This window comes from Onychostoma macrolepis, chromosome 04 (genome assembly GCF_012432095.1).
Source record: "Onychostoma macrolepis isolate SWU-2019 chromosome 04, ASM1243209v1, whole genome shotgun sequence".
Lineage (NCBI taxonomy): Eukaryota > Metazoa > Chordata > Actinopteri > Cypriniformes > Cyprinidae > Onychostoma > Onychostoma macrolepis.
Window position 1 is genome coordinate 13,373,039 of NC_081158.1, and position 18,475 is coordinate 13,391,513.

The window sequence follows — 18,475 nt, forward strand, 5'->3', positions numbered from 1 at the left end:
ACTTAAACTAATAACAAAACATACTTACAGGCGCTAGAAGCACCAGATTGTCCTAGCAAAGACGGAATTTACCCTTTTTTGAAGCCTTCGTGTATAGCCAGCCTTGTACACTATTAGGTTCACGAAACTGTCGTCCATAAAATGCATTGCACAAATTCGAACATTCGGGTTGTGCTGTAAACAAATCTTAACCAATGATTCCTAATTGCATTTACTTTGGGAAGGCCAAATAAAGTGCTTTTGCTTTCACACAGCGTCTCCCTGACATGGCTGCATCAACACTACTGCGGTCACTGAAACCACGCCTTCTTTCTTTGCGTGAACATTTGGGCGGCATTGCGCAAATATTTCCACATCGTGACGTAGACATGTGAGGGGGCGTGTTTGAATGAGCCGTTTTGGGGGGGGGGGTGTGGACGAGTCAACTTTTATAAAGAATATCTCTTTGGGTTTGAAACTTTAGTCTTTGCAACTTTAGGTATCTTATCTATGTATAAACAGCTTGTAACACTCCAAAGAGAAAGGAAAACTTGAAATCGCATCATATGACCCCTTTAAATAATGACTCGTCCCTGGTCATTGTCGCCTATCAATGATGTAATATCCGCATATCCCCAGCTTCTGCTTGTAGAACACACAGACACAAATGCTGCAGTACAGTTAAACTAAATCCATTACGGCTGTCGCAAATAAAATGAAAATTAAAAGTGCTGACCGCAGCAATAAATTTAGATCTGTTCAATGTTGCGCCATGATTTTTTAATGTATTTTTACAGTGTTGCACATTATAACCAATTACACAAGAATTTCTTGGGCTTATGAGTGCAAATCAGAGGCATTCAGATGAGTTTTTAGTTCACTGGACGCACTGGCTGACTGAATTCAGCTGATATCACCCTGCAGCCCAAGACTGGTTGCCCACTGAAGCTAAGCAGGGTTGAGCCTGGTTAGTACCTGGGTGGGAGACCTCCTGGGAAAACTAGGTTGCTGCTGGAAGAGGTGTTAGTGAGGCCAGCAGGGGGTGCTCACCCTGCAGTCTGTGTGGGTCCTAACGCCCCAGTATAGTGATGGGGACACTATAGACGGCAACAACATAAACAAACGTTACTGCGCATGCGCGCTTTTGTGGCCCTAACTTAACTTCCGGTAGACATCCAAATACGATCAGTAACAACAGCTAAGTCCCTCTAGAGTAGATTATGTTTTGATAACAAGCAAAATATGTTTGTTGCGTAAATCAGACGGACTGAGATGCAGCGATAAGTACTTGGACGGACTTATTAAAAAGGCGCTTTAAAGTGGGAGAACTAGAGGTTTCCCCGGAAACGGCTGTTGGGCTTTACGTTACACAAAGCAGCGCTGAGCTTACAAACGCTGCTTTATCAGGCATATAACATGCCAGATGAAATGAAAATGACATCGAACATTTTCTAAAGACAGTGTTCCTTCAGAAATACAGTGATATAAAAACACCCGCGCCTCGTTTTGATTTTTAAACATGCGTTACGTGCTCATGTTTATTCAACGAAGCCTTTTGGAAAATCGGTCAGTTTTGATATCATGGTGGGTCGCCACAAATAAATAAATGTATGTGAAACACATCCCACAGCACAACAACCTGAGCCCAACTTCATTACTCATCACTTTAACTTTAACTGCATTTGTAGCCGGCGCCACTAACAAGACCGATAAACAAACACAGACCGGAAGTTAACTTAGGTCCAGGCGCGTGCGCCTGATGAAACCGTCTATACTGTCAAAAAGCACCGTCTTTCGGATGAGACGTTAAACCGAGGTCCTGACTCTCTGTGGTCATTAAAGGCACAATATGTAATTTTTTGCCACTAGAGGTTAGATTTTCAAAACAATAACAAAGGCGAAGCTTGATGACGTTGTGAAGGAGGATATTCTCTGGTGAGGTAATAAATAATCTTTTTTATTAATTGTACCTTCCACAGTTATTCAAACAGCGAGTAAATTACACAGAATGCGAGCAAAGAACATTTACATTGTGAAAGAACATTATGACTGACTTAAGTCTAGCGCAAGTTTAAGCACTCTCAAAAAACTCCCCTTATAATCAGTAAAGCTGTCTATACACGGTCTTATGAATAAATCTCTTACATCAAACGTACATCTGCACTTTGTTGTTTATGATGAGAGAATTCGCGTGAGAACGAATGAATGATGCATTTTAAATAGTGCTTTATTGCGTATTACTGTACACCCAAAGCACTTTACAATCATGTGTGGGGGTCTTGCCTCAACCACCACCAGTTTGCAGCATCCACTTGGATGATGCGACGGCAGCCACAGTACAACGGCGCCAGTGCGCTCACCACACACCAGCTACAGGTGGAGAGGAGAGAGCCAATTCAGTGGATGGGGATTATTAGGAGGCCATGATGGTCAGAGGCCAGTGGCTGTAATTTGGCCAGGACACTGGGGTTATACCCCTACTCTTTACGAGAAGTGCCATGGGATTTTTAACAATCTAGAGCAGGGGTGCCCAACCCTGTTCCTGGAGATCTATCTTCCTGCAGAGTTCAGCTCCAACCCTAACCAAGCACAACTGAACGAACTAATTAGGATCTCAAGGAGCACTTGATAATTACAGACAGGTGTATTTGATCAGGGTTGGAACTGAACACTGCAGGAAGGTAAATCTCCAGGAACAGGGTTGGGAACCCCTGCTCTAGAGAATATTTATGATGAGAGAGGTCTAAGGACATTCTTTGATCTGCAGTCTTGTTATAATTTGCTGGGTTTCTCATGCTTCTATTTGCAGTTGAGATCTTCATTTAAAGCGTATGGGGTTCCCTGGGACAGACCTTTGACATCTCACCCCATAGCTCACTGGTTTGAAACCTTAAAGGTGAAAACTATCAAGGTTTCTCTTATTTATGGCAGTCTTGTCATGGAGAAATGTGGAAAACTTGGTATTACTCGTATCTGGGACAGAGAGTTTTGATTGGGAATTAATATGGCAAAATATTTCAGCCTAGTCTAAAAATCCTGCCCACCAGTTGATAAGCTATAATGTAGTTCATAGAATATATTATAGACCCCTGAAACGTTTTAGAATGAAACTTATTTCTTCTCCTGTTTGTGTCAAATGTAACAACGAGGCAACAGGCAGTTTTTTTCATATATTCTGAAAATGTCCCCTGATCTTCAATTTTTGGATTAACGTCTCTGCAATCTTATCACAATTTTTGGAACTGACGATTCATCCGGAACCTTGTCTCTTCCTTCTTAATAATGATGCTTCAGTAACTCTGACCTTAATCCAAAAACAAACTTTCTTCTCAGGGTTAACAGCTGCAAAGAAAACGATTATTAGTTTTTGGTTTCCTCCTAATTCCGTCAAAACAGCAATGGCTGTCCTATTTTATAGATATTGTTCGTTTGAAGCGATCCACTGATTTAATTAATAGAGCAAAAATTTCAACCATTGTCCACTGGAACCCAATACACAATAGTCTGATCTCCATTATTAAAACTAAAGTGATGTATATAGGATAGGAGCGTTTACTAAGATGTCATCTAAGGAATATGGGAATATGAGTTTTATCACTGACATTATGTATATAGTTCTTTTTCATGTACGTCTTGCTGTCCACATTGAATTAAGTCAATGAAAATTTGTTATTGTCATTATTGGTGACATTGTTATTATCTTTGTCCACAAGAAAAGCATAAAAAAGGACTATATTCCTTTTGCAAATTCCCTGAAATTACCATTGTAAGGTAAGTAAGTATATTAGAAAAAATAATTCTGCTAAGTGAATTAAGTCATTTGTTACAACCCCAGTCTAGGGTCAGGGAGGTAACATAAATAAAGAGTACTGGGCCTGCTTTTACTATTTTTGTGTTTTGTATTTGTATTTATTTTCTGTTTACACCAAATCTGTTAAGCTTTCCTGAAAGGGTTCTCTCCATGGTGAATTCTCATGTTAATCCCAAGGTTTACTTTGTCTGAGCCAGATTTTCCACAGTGACGGCAAGTGAAATGCTTCTCTCTTATTACACAATTGTAACAGAGTTTCCTGTCTGTGAAACGCCTTTTACACTGATAACATATTAAAACTGTTCTTGAGTGAATCTTTGTGTGGTTAAGTGTTATTTTGCATCTGAAACTGTTTCCACGTTGTTGGCAGTTGAAAAGGCTCTCTCCGGTGTGAACACTCGTGGACTTTCAGGTTTCCTTTTTGACAAAAACTCTTTCCACACAGTTTGCAGGTGTAAGGCTTCTCTCTGGTGTGAATTCTCATGTGAGCATTACGGTTTGCTCTTTCAGTAAAACTCTTTCCACACTGTTGGCAGGTGTAAGGTTTCTCTCCAGTGTGTATTCTAATATGCCTTTGAAGGGTTCCACTTTTTATGAAACTTTTTCCACACTGTTGGCAGGTGTAAGGTTTCTCTCCGGTGTGAATTCTCATGTGGACTTTAAGGGTGTCTTTTTTAGTGAAACTCTTTCCACATTGTTGGCAGAAGAAATGACTTCTAGCTCCTGTCTTTTGAGCTCTCTTTTGTGTTGCCTGTTTAGTTTGTGAGCAACTAAAACTTTCTCCAGTAAAATCATGTTTCTCAGACTGATCTTTTTCTTCCATTTCATTTAGTTCTTCACTTTTCTCACCAGTGTGAACACGCATGTGAACTCTGAGGTTTCCTTTTTGACTAAAACTCTTTCCACACTGTTGGCAGGTGTAAGGTTTCTCTCCAGTATGAATTCTCATATGGCTCTCTAGGCTTCCTTTTCGAATGAAACTATTTCCACACAGTTTGCAGGTGTAAGGCTTCTCTCCGGTGTGAATTCTCATGTGAGCATTACAGTTTGCTCTTTCAGTAAAACTCTTTCCACACTGTTGGCAGGTGTAAGGTTTCTCTCCAGTGTGAATTTTAATATGCCTCTGAAGGGTTCCATTTGTAATTAAACTTTTTCCACACTGTAGGCAGGTGTAAGGCTTCTCTCCGGTGTGAATTCTCATGTGAGCATTACGGTTTGCTCTATCAGTAAAACTCTTTCCACACTGTTGGCAGGTGTAAGGTTTCTCTCCAGTATGAATTCTCATGTGGACTTTAAGGGTGTCTTTTTTAGTAAAACTCTTTCCACATTGTTGGCAGAAGAAATGACTTATAGCTCCTGTCTTTTGAGCTCTCTTATGTGTTGCCAGTTTCGTTTGTGAGCAACTAAAACTTTCTCCAGTAAAATCATGTTTCTCAGACTGATCTTTTTCTTCCATTTCATTTAGTTCTTCACCCGTGTGAACACTCATGTGGCCTTTGAGGTTACCTTTTTGACAGAAACTCTTTCCACACTTAGGACATATGAATGGCTTTTCTCCATTGTGAATTCTCATGTGGACTTCAAGGTTTCCATTTATAGTGAAACTTTTACCACAATGATGGCAGTTGAAAAGGCTCTCTCCAGTGTGAACACTAATGTGAACTTTGAGGTTTCCTTTTTGACTAAAACTCTTTCCACACTGTTGGCAGGTGTAAGGTTTCTCTCCAGTATGAATTCTCATGTGGCAATCTAGGCTTCCTTTTCGAATGAAACTATTTCCACACAGTTTGCAGATGTAAGGCTTCTCTCCGGTGTGAATTCTCATGTGAGCATTACGGTTTGCTCTATCAGTAAAACTCTTTCCACACTGTTGGCAGGTGTAAGGTCTCTCTCCAGTGTGAATTCTCATGTGCCTTTGAAGGGTTCCACTTTTAACATAACTTTTTCCACACTGCTGGCAGGTGTAAGGTTTCTCTCCAGTGTGAATTCTCATGTGGACTTTAAGGGTTTCTTTTTTAGTGAAACTCTTTCCACATTGTTGGCAGATGAAATGGCTTTTAGCTCCTGTCTTTTGAGCTCTCGTTTGTGAGCAACTAAAACTTTCTCCAGTAAAATGTTTCTCATACTGATCTTTGTCTTCCACTTCATTTAGTTCTTTACTTTTCTCTTTCAGGAGCATGAAGTCTAAAGCAAAAACAGAACAAAACAAGTTAATCCTTTTTTAATGGCACGAAGCAACATACATCAATACATTCAGACATGTAAAGCATCAAAACCAGCAACATGTATGCTTGTAACAAGCTACTGAAAGATGGGTTGCCTGTAATCCTCTTCTCAAGATTAACTCTTTACTTTCTTCCGGAAATGATCCAAATACATTTCAATCTGGCATTTATCAAACCCTTATGAAACATGGCAGTTACCAACATCACACCATGCTTAAACAGTCCTACCAGGATTTTGTGATTGATGTGATTTAACACAAAATCAACCAACTCCACATAATTCAGAGGAGCTTTCAATTTTTCTAAATTGCCACAGATTTTGGACCTGAGGTTTCATGTGATGTCATTGCAAAATGCATTCAGCCAAAACCCACTTCAAATCGATCTTGCATTCTTTCTACAACCCGAATTCCGGAAATGTTGGGACGTTTTTTTAAATTTGAATAAAATGAAAACTAAAAGATTTTCAAATCACATGAGACAATATTTTATTCACAATAGAACACAGAGAACATACATGTTTAAACAGAGATATTTTACACTTATCCACTAAATGAGCTCATTTCAAATTTGATGCCTGCTACAGGGCTCAAAAAAGTTGGCACAGGGGCAACAAAGGGCTGAAAGCAAGAAATTTTGAAAAGATTCAGCCGGGAGAGTATCTAGCAACTAATTAAGTTAATTGACATCAGGTCTGTAACATATATGGGATGTCTTAGAGTAGGCAGAGGCTCTCCAATCTGTGAAAGAGTGCGTAAAGATTGTGGAATACTTTAAAAACAACGTTCCTCAACATCAAATTGCAAAGGCTTTGCAAATCTCATCATCTACAGTGCATAACATCATCAAAAGAATCAGAGAAACTGGAGAAATCTCTGTGCGTAAGGGACAAGTCCGAAGACCTTTGTTGGATGCCCGTGGTCTTCGGGTCCTCAGACGACACTGCATCACTCATCGGCATGATTCTGTCATTGACATTACTAAATGGGCCCAGGAATACTTCCAGAAACCACTGTCGGTAAACACAATCCACCGTGCCATCTGCAGATGCCAACTAAAGTTCTATCATGCAAAAAGGAAGCCAAATGTGAACATGGTCCAGAAGCACCGTAGTGTCCTGTAGAAGTGTCTGCTTAGGATCAGTGATGATCATTGGGGCTTTGTTTTAAGAGACCCTTTTAGCCTTTTGACATTTGCATATAAATTACAGACCTGGCCCCACATTCTACACTTATATGGTTACTAAATTGCCAATGGGTTTCCCCCACTATCACTAAACAGATCAACTCTCTGGTCTCCCCATCGGACTTCATTGGAAATAAATGACCCCCGGTGCCAGGGACCAGTGGCCTACTTCCACAAATACAATACACATCACGAACACACATAAATAGATTTTATTTATTTAGGCAATAATTAAGCATTTATAAATGTATCTGGTATATGCATGTTTTGAATGTATGTTTCTATTATATTAGCCTAATTACAACTCTTTATTTGTATTAGTTAGACTCTAAACGCTTATATTCAGGTGTATGAGTGCATCTCTGCTTTAATGTCTTCTAGAGGTTTCTTTCTTGGTATCAAAATGATCTTCTCTTTATTCCTTGTTACAAACTACCAGGCTTAGGGCAGCGTAACAATAATGGGGAGGCCACGCACAAAATCAGTTAACTCGAAATAAACATTTATTAAAGTAAATTATCCTAAAAATAAACCCCACAAGGGGAAGAGAAAAGAAAACAATTAAAGAAGGCTCAAAGTCTGGTGCTGGAGAGAAGTCAAGCTCAAATGGGGTACATTGCACTGTAGGACAGAGATCCTTAAATCAGTCAACTCATCATCAGAGATCCACTGCACCTGCCGCTCGTTTCCACCCTGCAAACAGACAAGAGAAAAACGCCACCTAGAGGCGAACAGATCCCGTTTAGGGAACAGGTCAAACAATGATGTACACTATGTGATCGTGAAATGCATCATACAATTTCTACTATACTTTGAATTAAAACTGCACCAACTCTCCAGACCAGCAATAAACATGCAAATGGGCCATAACCAGAGACAAAGAAAGTTTCTCCCGCTCAAAATTCATGCCTCTGATTGGCCATTCCACCCAAAAGGTGGGTGTGGCTAGGAACTATCAAAAGTCTCTAACTCAGACTAATCATTGCTCAAAACCCTGCTTGAGACGGACACTCTCAAAGACTCTTCAAAACTCTCCTCTTGAGTTAGATTTTCTGGCAGTTTTTATCTTCAAGTAACTTTCGTCAATTCGCTATGGACATTCCTATCTTCAGAAGAACCAGAGGAAAACCTCCAGCTCAATCCTAAGGAAATCATCGAGAACCTCTTGTTCAGCAACAAAACCAATGCAAGTAACTGTTTACCACTATTTAGATGTGTGTTTAAGTTTGAGCCCCTTTTTTGATTCTTTGATGATTCTCATTAGGTTGTGGTTAATTGATGCGAAATACTGCCATTCTTTTGTTTTTCTCTCTTTCTTTCCTTCATTATGTATATATGTGTTTTGCTTAGTTTAGTTGTATGTTAGCTATAGTTTCATTTATTAAATCCCTTATATTCACAATTGATTTGTCTCTGTGTACTGCTCACAACTCAAAGTCACTGAATGTTGCTCCTTGCTACATGCTAAACTACTGCTAGTACTGCATAAAGTAGGAAAGCTATTCTTCCTTGGCCAGGAAAATAATCTTTCCTAGAATTGATAAATGATTATATTGTCTGCTCGGTGGACGGCCAGATCAAATAATTGTAATATCGATTCTGCTACAGTTCATTCTAAGATCAAATCTAAATATGTATTATTAATTATAACCAGTTATAATTGGTTATAAATATTTCCCTTTTGAGCAAATTTGCTACAGTCCTGTGGGCCAATGCTCATTTAAAATGGACTGTTTTAAATGGACTTATCATTTGTGGAAGGGCGGAATGATGATTTCGGCATTCCATTGATAAAAGATTGATCCAATCACCATGTGCTCTTTCACTGATCACAGTCCTTTATTTTGAGACCTAAAGGCCAGGACACACCATGCCAAGTTCAAAGAACTAGAGGCGACAAAGATCGACGGCTCCGGGGGGTGAATAAAGGCCTCCTGTAGCGTTTCCATGCGTTTTCATACGAAAAATATCCATATTTCAAACATAATAAACACTTTTCTCTCACTTCTGCTGACTGTCGTACGCTGTTCCGGCGGATGACGTAGGATGCATACATCGCGTGCACGTGCCTCTGAAATATGCTAGTCTTGCGAGTTTGTTTACAGAAGCTAAGGAAGCAAAGGAAAATCAGTCTCCTCTTGGATTATATTGAAATTCTCTGACATTTTCCTTTAAAAATCCTCAGTTTGTACTTCTAATTCGTTACCATCATTTTGTTTTGTTCTCTCTCTGCATTTGTCACTAATTATGCAACACTGATGTCCTACGTCATCTGCCGGAACTGCTTCTGCATATGACAGATGGCAGAAGTGATAGAGAAGTGTTTATTACATTTGAAATATGGATATTTTTCTTACAAAAATGCATGGATTCGCTACAGTAGGCCTTTATTCACCCCCGGAGCCGTGTGAGGCATGTTTTATTATGGATGTGCGCACTTTATTTAATGTGTTTTAGACTGTTGAACAGAAACACCCGCCCACTGCAATGATAGAGCTTAGAAGTGCCAGGACAATTTTTAATATAACTGCGATTTGGATTTGTCTGAAAGACGAAAGTCATATACACCTAGGATGGCTTGACGGTGAGTAAATAACAGGCTAATTTTAATTTTTGGGTGAACTAACCCTTCAAGTGTAAACGACCACTGACTACCGCAGATTGACCAAACCGTTTTTTCTTTGTGGTTTCATGCGTTCACACAAAATGGACACACAATTCACCAAATCTTCTTCATATCAATTTACAGAACTGTATATACTTAATGAGTGCTATGTGTGATACAACAATGCATTAGGGATGTCAGTCGATTAAAACTTTTAATCGAATTAATCGCAAAATAAATTTGACTGTAAAAATATGCACAAAAGATCATTTAAAAGCTATTTTTGAACTACCCTTTAATGTTATTATTATTATTATTATTATGAAATGATACACTAAATAAGAAACTAAATCTGCCAGCAGGTGGCGTTAAACGTCTTCATTTGATTCGATCAAATAGCTGATTCATTCAGAAACTAAACACCGCTGTTTCTTGGAGACACTCAACAATTCTGCTATGACTTTAAAGGTAATGTTTTCTGCAAAATTGAGCAAAAACTTGTGTATTTGTGTTTAAAATATAACACAGTATTAACTTATTTGCATAAAATCACATTTAAACAGGGTTCATACAAAAACTGCTAAATGAAATTCCAGGACTTTCAAGGACTTTAAGCACTATTTTTTTGGTTTTCAAGGACTAAAATCAGAGATCTCACTTATCAAACAATATTGTTGTTATCTTTCAAATTATAATACAAACTAATAAAACAAAATGGTACAGCACAAGCAAAGCATGCAATGACTGTGGGCACTTTAACATTTAAAAGATACCATGGCAAAGTTACGTGTTGGTTCAAATAAAGTATCAAAACCAAGTAATTACATGGTTTTATTGAACAACACTGTTAAAATACATAATGTAATGTGCCTACATACAACATGAATATAACCAACATAAGTACATTATGTATTAACAAATACCTGCAGAGGGCGCCAATGGCCTGGTGATGTTTCATTTTAGTGTGATTCAACGGCTTTTAAATCCATTTAATTTTCATATTTGGACACAAGCTTTGTCGATGGAGCTGCTGAGATGCAGACGTGCTTCACGCTTGTAAATGATAACAGTGCAACACGAAGCGTGTCAGACTTCATATGCGTTCCCAAATGAAACCCAAACAAACAGCACATGCAATAAGACCGAACAATATAATGCAAGCACTATCAAAGGCTTTACCACAAACTCAACTTTATACTGATATCATGAGACCGCTTTTCACCTCAAGGAGTAATATCGTGAGCTCTCAAGCGCTCCAGAAAGCCGGGAGAAATGGTATTTATTTAACATGCGCAGCATTGTTAATTTTGTGTGAAAAGATTGTCATTTCAGGCATGAATCTGCGTGGCTCTCACCTTGTCTACACCGGACACGAGCAGCGCGACACGACAACATACTATAGAGCCCATTATAATCAGTGATGCTGACTGACTACACTGGAGGCGGCGCAGCATAACACAACAAATCCCCGACAGTAAACTGATGCCTCATTCTATTTACGACATACTGAAAGTAGCACAGCTGTTTGTTTCTGGGGTAACTGCTGCATTTTTGCTGTTCAGCGCCATCTGCTGTCAGACAGTGTATGTGCGCCTGAATTCAGCACCTCTCCTTAACACGTTCCGCCATGCGCTTCTCATTCATGCTTGTTTACATCAAAGTGTGCATATGTCCTTGACGCAGCTTACACCGGTGTTGTGACCAGTTGATGGGAAAAGTACTCTTAAAATGCATTCAAAATTCTGAATAATTTGTAATACATAAGTATTCTCTGTATTTTAGAGTGCCCACGATAACAATATTGTGTATATTTATTATTCATTATCGTGATATATCGCATTACCGAACTGCACGTTCAGCAAGTTTTTGTTATATACTTAGGCTACATACATTTCTTCAGGTGCTGTTAGATCTTATGACAATATAAAGTATAACATTCTCTAGATTAGCTTAAGAAATATTTTGGCATTTGTGAATGAGAATTAGCATGGTTTAAGTCTTGTATATAAGACCGCTACAGCACTGTGCTTGTGTAAATGAAGAGACATCTCATCAAGTCAAGTCACCTTTATTTATATAGCTCTTTTAACAATACAGATTGTGTCAAAGCAACTTCACAATATCGAAATAGGAAAATGGTTTGTCAATAATGTAAAATGACAAGATTAAACACTCAATTTTCAGTTAAAGGCATTTCATTATTGAATTCAGTGATGTCATCGTCCAGCTCAGTTCAGTTTAAATAGTATATGAGCAATCAAGTTAAGTGTCCCCATCAAACACAATGGGGTGCCACAGGGCTCAGTATTAGATCCTCTGCCTTATTTGATATGCAAGTGTATGTGCAAATTTGTGTCTGACGTCGGTCTATGAATATTTTCACAAACAAATCAAGATTCAACAAAAACTTTTATACTACTATTTCTTCTAATTTAGGGGGAAAAAAACCGTATGAACTACTGAAAACACATGTACACGAGAAACAAACATACTCCGGGTCACCTTATATAAATATAACTATCTTATGATTATAACTATATACACCCCCTGACAAAAGTCTTGTCGCCTATTCAAGTTGTAGGAACAACAAATAATAACTTGACTTCTAGTTGATCATTTGGAATCAGAAGTGGCTTATATGAAAGGCAAAGGCCTCTAGATTACGCTTATTTTACCAAAATAAAATCTTATCATGCCTTGATTTTTAATTATTTAATTAGGACAGAAAGGTCAGACTTTGCTTAGACAAAAGTCTTGTCACATCTTTAAAGAATTCAACCAATCACAGATTAGAGTGTCACCTGTGACAAATACTGTAATTAACACACTCCCAGGTGTGTAGAAGAAGAACCCCAGCACACCCAACCTTCATTTGAAATGCATCCTGACCTCTGACAGCATGCCAAAGATTCAACCACAGACCAAAGTGCTGATCATCAAGAGCCTGAAGACCAAGTCTCCTGCTGAGGTGGCAGACATCTTTAATGCATATAAACGTCAAGTGGAGAGGATAAGAAAAAGATTTGAAGAAACTGGTGAAGTTCATTGACAGGCCCAGGTCAGGCAGACCCCGTAAGACAACTGTTCGAGAGGACCGTTTCTTGGTTCGACAGTCCAGGGCCAGCCCTTTTTCAATTGCAGCAGAGCTACATAACAACTGGTCACCAGAAACCCCTGTATCTACAAGAACAGTTTGAATTCTCTCACGCGGTGGTCTCAATGGCCGAATTAGTGCTCAGAAACCAGCATTAAACAGAAGACAACTAAAAAATCGTGTTGCATTTGCCAAGGCCCACAGCTTGCAGGAAGGATGGACTGTGGAAAAGTGGCAGAAGGTTGATTTTTCCGATGAATCATCTATTGAACTGCATCCCAATCGTCGCAAATACTGCAGAAGACCTATTGGAACCCGCATGGACCCAAGATTCACACAGAAAACAGTCAAGTTCGGTGGAGGAAAAATCATGGTTTGGGGTTACATTCAGTATGGGGGCATGCGAGAGATCTGCACAGTGGTTGGCAACATCAACAGCCTGAGGTATCAAGACATTCTCGCTGCCCATTACATTCCAAACCACAGGAGAGGGCAAATTCTTCAGCAGGATGGCGCTCCGTCTCATACTTCAGCCTCCACATCAAAGTTCCTGAAAGCAAAGAAGGTCAAGGTGCTCCAGGATTGGCCAGCCCAGTCACCAGACATGAACATTATTGAGCATGTCTGGGGTAAGATGAAGGAGGAGGCATTGAAGATGAAACCAAAGAATCTTGATGAACTCTGGGAGTCCTGCAAGAATGCTTTCTTTGCCATTCCAGATGACTTTATTAATAAGTTATTATAAGTCAGGGGGTGTATATTTAGTTATATTTCAGGCTAGAATACATCTTTAGTACAGAGTGTTACTTGTTTGCTGAGAGTGATGAAAGACTAATAGAAATGTTGTGCGGAAAGCCCTTATACGCAGTTGGTTTGGGTGCGTTTTATGTAAATGACTGACCTTTAGAGCACGCTAAATTAATTAACATTAGAATCAAGTTATGAACAAATCTGTGTGTGCAATGCATGTACTGTGAATTAGGAGGACTTTTTTGGTGAGAAGTTCTCCTACAAATATGAAATATTACACACAAATGTTAGTGACCCAATATCATTAGATTTTACAGTTAAACCAATGATCCTCACTCAGTCTTACATTTTTCACAACCACAAAAACCTTGATCTCTCCAGAAACCTGGATCTCATTCCTGTTACATTTGTAGCCCATTTCTGCCTACCAAAGGTAAGTTAGTTATACGAAGGGCCTGAGTTCAAATGTATTTTAGGAATCCTGTTCAGTCTTCTGAATAACCTGTGTAGCTTAGACTTCCCCAATGAAGAAATAATCAAAGCAGACACAGAGCTGATGGATTAACAACAACAAAAATAAATGAATTGACGGACAAGTTATTGATAGTCACTGTTGCAGTAGGAACATAAAAATGGAGAGAAACAACGCAAAAATACAAACCAACCAAATCGGCTACTTTCACCACAAAATTAACGATACAAACAATACTCTACTTCAAAATCTGCTTGTTTTCCAATTCACTGCTATAAACTCATGTTGGCAGACAGTTGGCTTATTTCCCCTTAGAACTGACAAATAAGCCCTAGCTTAGGATCAACAAATAAGCTCTAGCTGGGTTAAAATGCAGTGGCTAGAGTGCTTACTAGACACACTGACCACTGACAGTATCGACTTGGTCAGCCTTCACAGAGAATAAACTGTACTGGCCTTGAATTAATATGAATATGACTGCATGAATTACACACTGCATGAAAGGTAACACAGCTAAAAGTGAATGAAAACATCTTGCAAAGTTTTAAATCTGAAAGTGCACCGTGTATAAAGTTATTGTCTCTCAAAAGAAAGAGTCAACTCTCATTTCAAATCTACTGTTTCTTTCTAAAATATTGGAAAGGGTTGTCGCTGCTCAGGGTCAGGATAATCTTTCTGATAATAACATATATGAGGAATTTCGATCAGGCTTCTGTTCACATCATAGTGTTGAGTCTTGCATAACTTAATATTTACAATGACTTGTTGTCTGCTGCTGATTCAGGACTTCTATCTATACTTATTTTGCTTGATCTGATGGCAGCATTTGATACTATCTTGCACAGTATTTTGTTGGACAGATTGGAATCTATTGGAATCATGGGTACTGTCCTAACTTAGTTTCGATCTTATCTAACGGGTTGCACTCAATTTGTTCAGTTGAAGCAGTTTACATCAAAGCCTTCATATGTTAATGGGGTTCCTCGGGGCTCAGTTTTGGGTCCTCTTTTATTTATCATTTATCTTCTACCTCTTGGGAATATTTTTAAGAAGTCTGGTATTCAGTTTCACTGCTATGCTAACGACACCCAACTCTACCTGTCCTCCAAACCCACCTCTACATTTCCTCTGTCTATCCTCTCAGATTGTGTAGCTGAGATTAAAGATTGGTTGACATCAAATCTGCTTAAACTAAATACTAGTGAGACTGAAATTATCCTAGTTGGCTCAAAAACAAATCTGTAAATGCTCCTCAGTAAATATTGATAATTTTCCAGTGCCTGTGTCTAAACAGGTTGAAAGTTTGGGTGTCATCTTCGATAGTGTCATTCTTTATGCATATTTCCATATACGTAATATCAACTTCGTCCCGCTCTCTCAGTAAAGAGCACAGCGATGCTTTAGTCACTTCCCAAATCGATTATAGTAATGCTCTTTTTTTTTTTAATGGTCTGCCTTCAAAGCTTCTTTATAAACTTCAGTTAGTACAGAATTCAGCTGGACTAATTATTTGCAGAACTCCCATAACTGAACACATTATTCCCATATTTCAACACTTGCATTGGCTCCTGGTTAAATACCGCATTGAATTTAAAATACTTCTTACGTATAAGGCACTCAATCTTGATCCTTTGTACATATCTGACCTTCTTCATATCTACACTCCTACTCGTACTCTAAGATCATCTTCTGTACTCACTCTTGTTCTTCCTCAAATTCGCACAACTACTACGGGCTCTCGAGCCCTTATGCTGCCTTCACATGCTATCGAAATTATCGTAAATACGAGTTTCCTAATCAGAAATTGGACGTGAACGGCCTCGCAAGTCGTATTTACTACTGGGAAATTCTGAAATAATTTTGATACCCGAGTTGGGCAGGTCATAAACTTTAAACATGGTGGAGGGAACAACCATTGATGCTGTCAATGCTGTTTTCACAACAACTACATCCCTTTGTCTTGTCGCCAAAGTAGTGTATTTATAGGCTAGATATGAACGATCATGCGAAGCATATTGTATGTTTTATAAGCAGTGAAATAAGCATGTACTTGACCGAAATTCCAGGATTGTCAGCAAACTGCATGTATAGCACGGTGAATGTTTATATGATTGTCAACCAATGGGATGCTACATTTTATTCTTTCCGACATTAAAGCACTTGAATACGACAAGCTCGTAATCATGACTTCATAGGAAGTTTCTGATAGCACGTGAAGGCAGCATAAGTCATGCACTTCCTTATTTATGGAATTCGTTACCACAGGATGTGTGAAATAGTGAAAGTCTTATTGTTTTCAAATCTCGCCTTAAGACCCATCTTTTTAGGCAGGCTTTTATGTGATTGTTTGTATTGGGTCTGTTAGGCTGTAATAGTGATTATTGTTGTTTACTCTTGATTGTTTTGTTGTAAGGTGTCCTTGAGTGTCATGTAAGGCGCCTATAAATAAAATCAAATAATAACAATAATAATAATAATAATAATAAGCGCTGAACGAGCGCTGACACCCTGGATATTAAAGATTGTTCTCTAATTTTGATCTCCACTATACACTGAACCAGTTGTGATTGTAGTGGTGGGCTGTTTGGACCAAAAAAACCAGGGCTGATTATTTTGTTCCAGTCCAGCCCTGTTCATCAGGATCAGTGTCCATATGTTTCATCAACAGTTCTTGTCAGCACTGTGTATTTACCTTGGTAAATGTGGTTTCCATAACCCCAAAATGTAATTCTATTTTGTGTTATTTTGTACATCTTTAAATGACTCTGGTTGCTCATACCAACTTTGCTGCATTAAAAAAACTAGTTTGGGACTGCTTTAATAGCCTTAACTTATACCGTTTATTCATCAGTATTTGTCATATTCTTACAATTTATGTTAAGTTGTCAAATAAAGTGGGACAGTACTTGTGTGTGGGTCATCCATTTTTGTGAATATATGGGTCATAGCTTAATTACCATGTGGAAATGTGGGTCCCATGGGCAAACCAGTTAAGAACCACAGCTTTAGAAATATCATTCATTGCTGTAGAGCTGCACATTTTAATAAGGATCACATGAATGAGTTCAGCTTTGAGAATGAAAACCAACCTGTTTGTTCCTCAGTATCTTCATGTTTGACTCTGAATGCTTCTTCAATCTTCAAGTCTTCACTCTCCTCTTTAATAAACACCATCTTTATAATAGTGTGTCATGTGGATCTCAATCTCAGTTGCTTCAGCAGGAGTTTTTTTGTGTGTGTTTGGACACTTTGTCCTGTTTAAGATGAGAATAATTAACAGAGAAAAAAATGCAAAATAAATATCTGGGTGCATCTCAATCAACTCCCTAGTTCAGTTGTCAGTGCACTGGTAAGATTGTCAGTCAGAGTAAGAGTTAATGGCCTTAAATTACCTGGTAGAACAACAACAACAACAACAACAACAACAACAAAAAAACTAGCACTCAAATAAATAAAGGGACACAAGAAGGTTCATTAAGATTTCTATTTGGTATTTACTCATTTGTAGGTTATATTTACTAAATTCCACTTTCATGGACGTTTGCAGTTGATTTTTTTTTTTTAATGTCATTATTGTATTTTACACTGTTTTGAGCAGACTCTTCTAATCACTGAATCATTTTAAGAATCCATTTCTTCAGTTGACTCAAAAAAGTTTCAAAAGCTCTGTTCATCTCATTACCAGTGACCGAAATCGTGTTTATGATAAACTGATTCATGATATAGGGAGAGAAATTAGATGCACCTTTTGTGTTATATTACTCATATGTGTTGGCGATTTCACTATATAGGTAAAGCATTACAGTGTTAAACTGTGTAATAATTTCATTTTACAAATTTATATACAATTCTTTAAACGAGTTGAACACTTTAAATGATTAAAAGCACACACCTTTCTTCAACCGAATCACAGACGCAGGAGCGCGGCGCAGCCTTATGACGTCACATCGCCACACCAAAATAAAAGTCTTCGCTAAAATGAAAGGATTTTACATTAGAAAACTAATATAAACTATAATATATAGGATGCATTGAAGAGATTAATTGCAGAGCAATTTTAAAATCGCTATCAATACAGATGAGCTTTATACCTAGTCTTATATAGACAACTGTTAAGTATTCAGTTCATGATAAACTACAAAGCATTTGTGATATTCTTAATCAAATATAAACACCAGCACCTGGCTTTCAAATTACAGGACTGAAAAGAACTTCTGAATATTTCAAACTAATAATAAATTTGTACATCAAAATTAAATTTGTGGTTGCAGAGAGATTTGACCATCTGTTAATTTATTAATTTATGACAATGTATTCATCTTATTCCATCACTTTCTCCCAAGAATATAAAGAC

At 38.2% G+C, this 18,475-nt stretch overlaps 1 pseudogene; it reads right to left on the reverse strand.

Moving 5' to 3' along the window:
- Positions 1 to 420: 420 nt before the first annotated feature.
- On the reverse strand, positions 421 to 18,093 carry LOC131538952 (zinc finger protein 850-like; annotated as a pseudogene).
- Between the last annotated feature and the right edge of the window lie 382 nt (positions 18,094 to 18,475).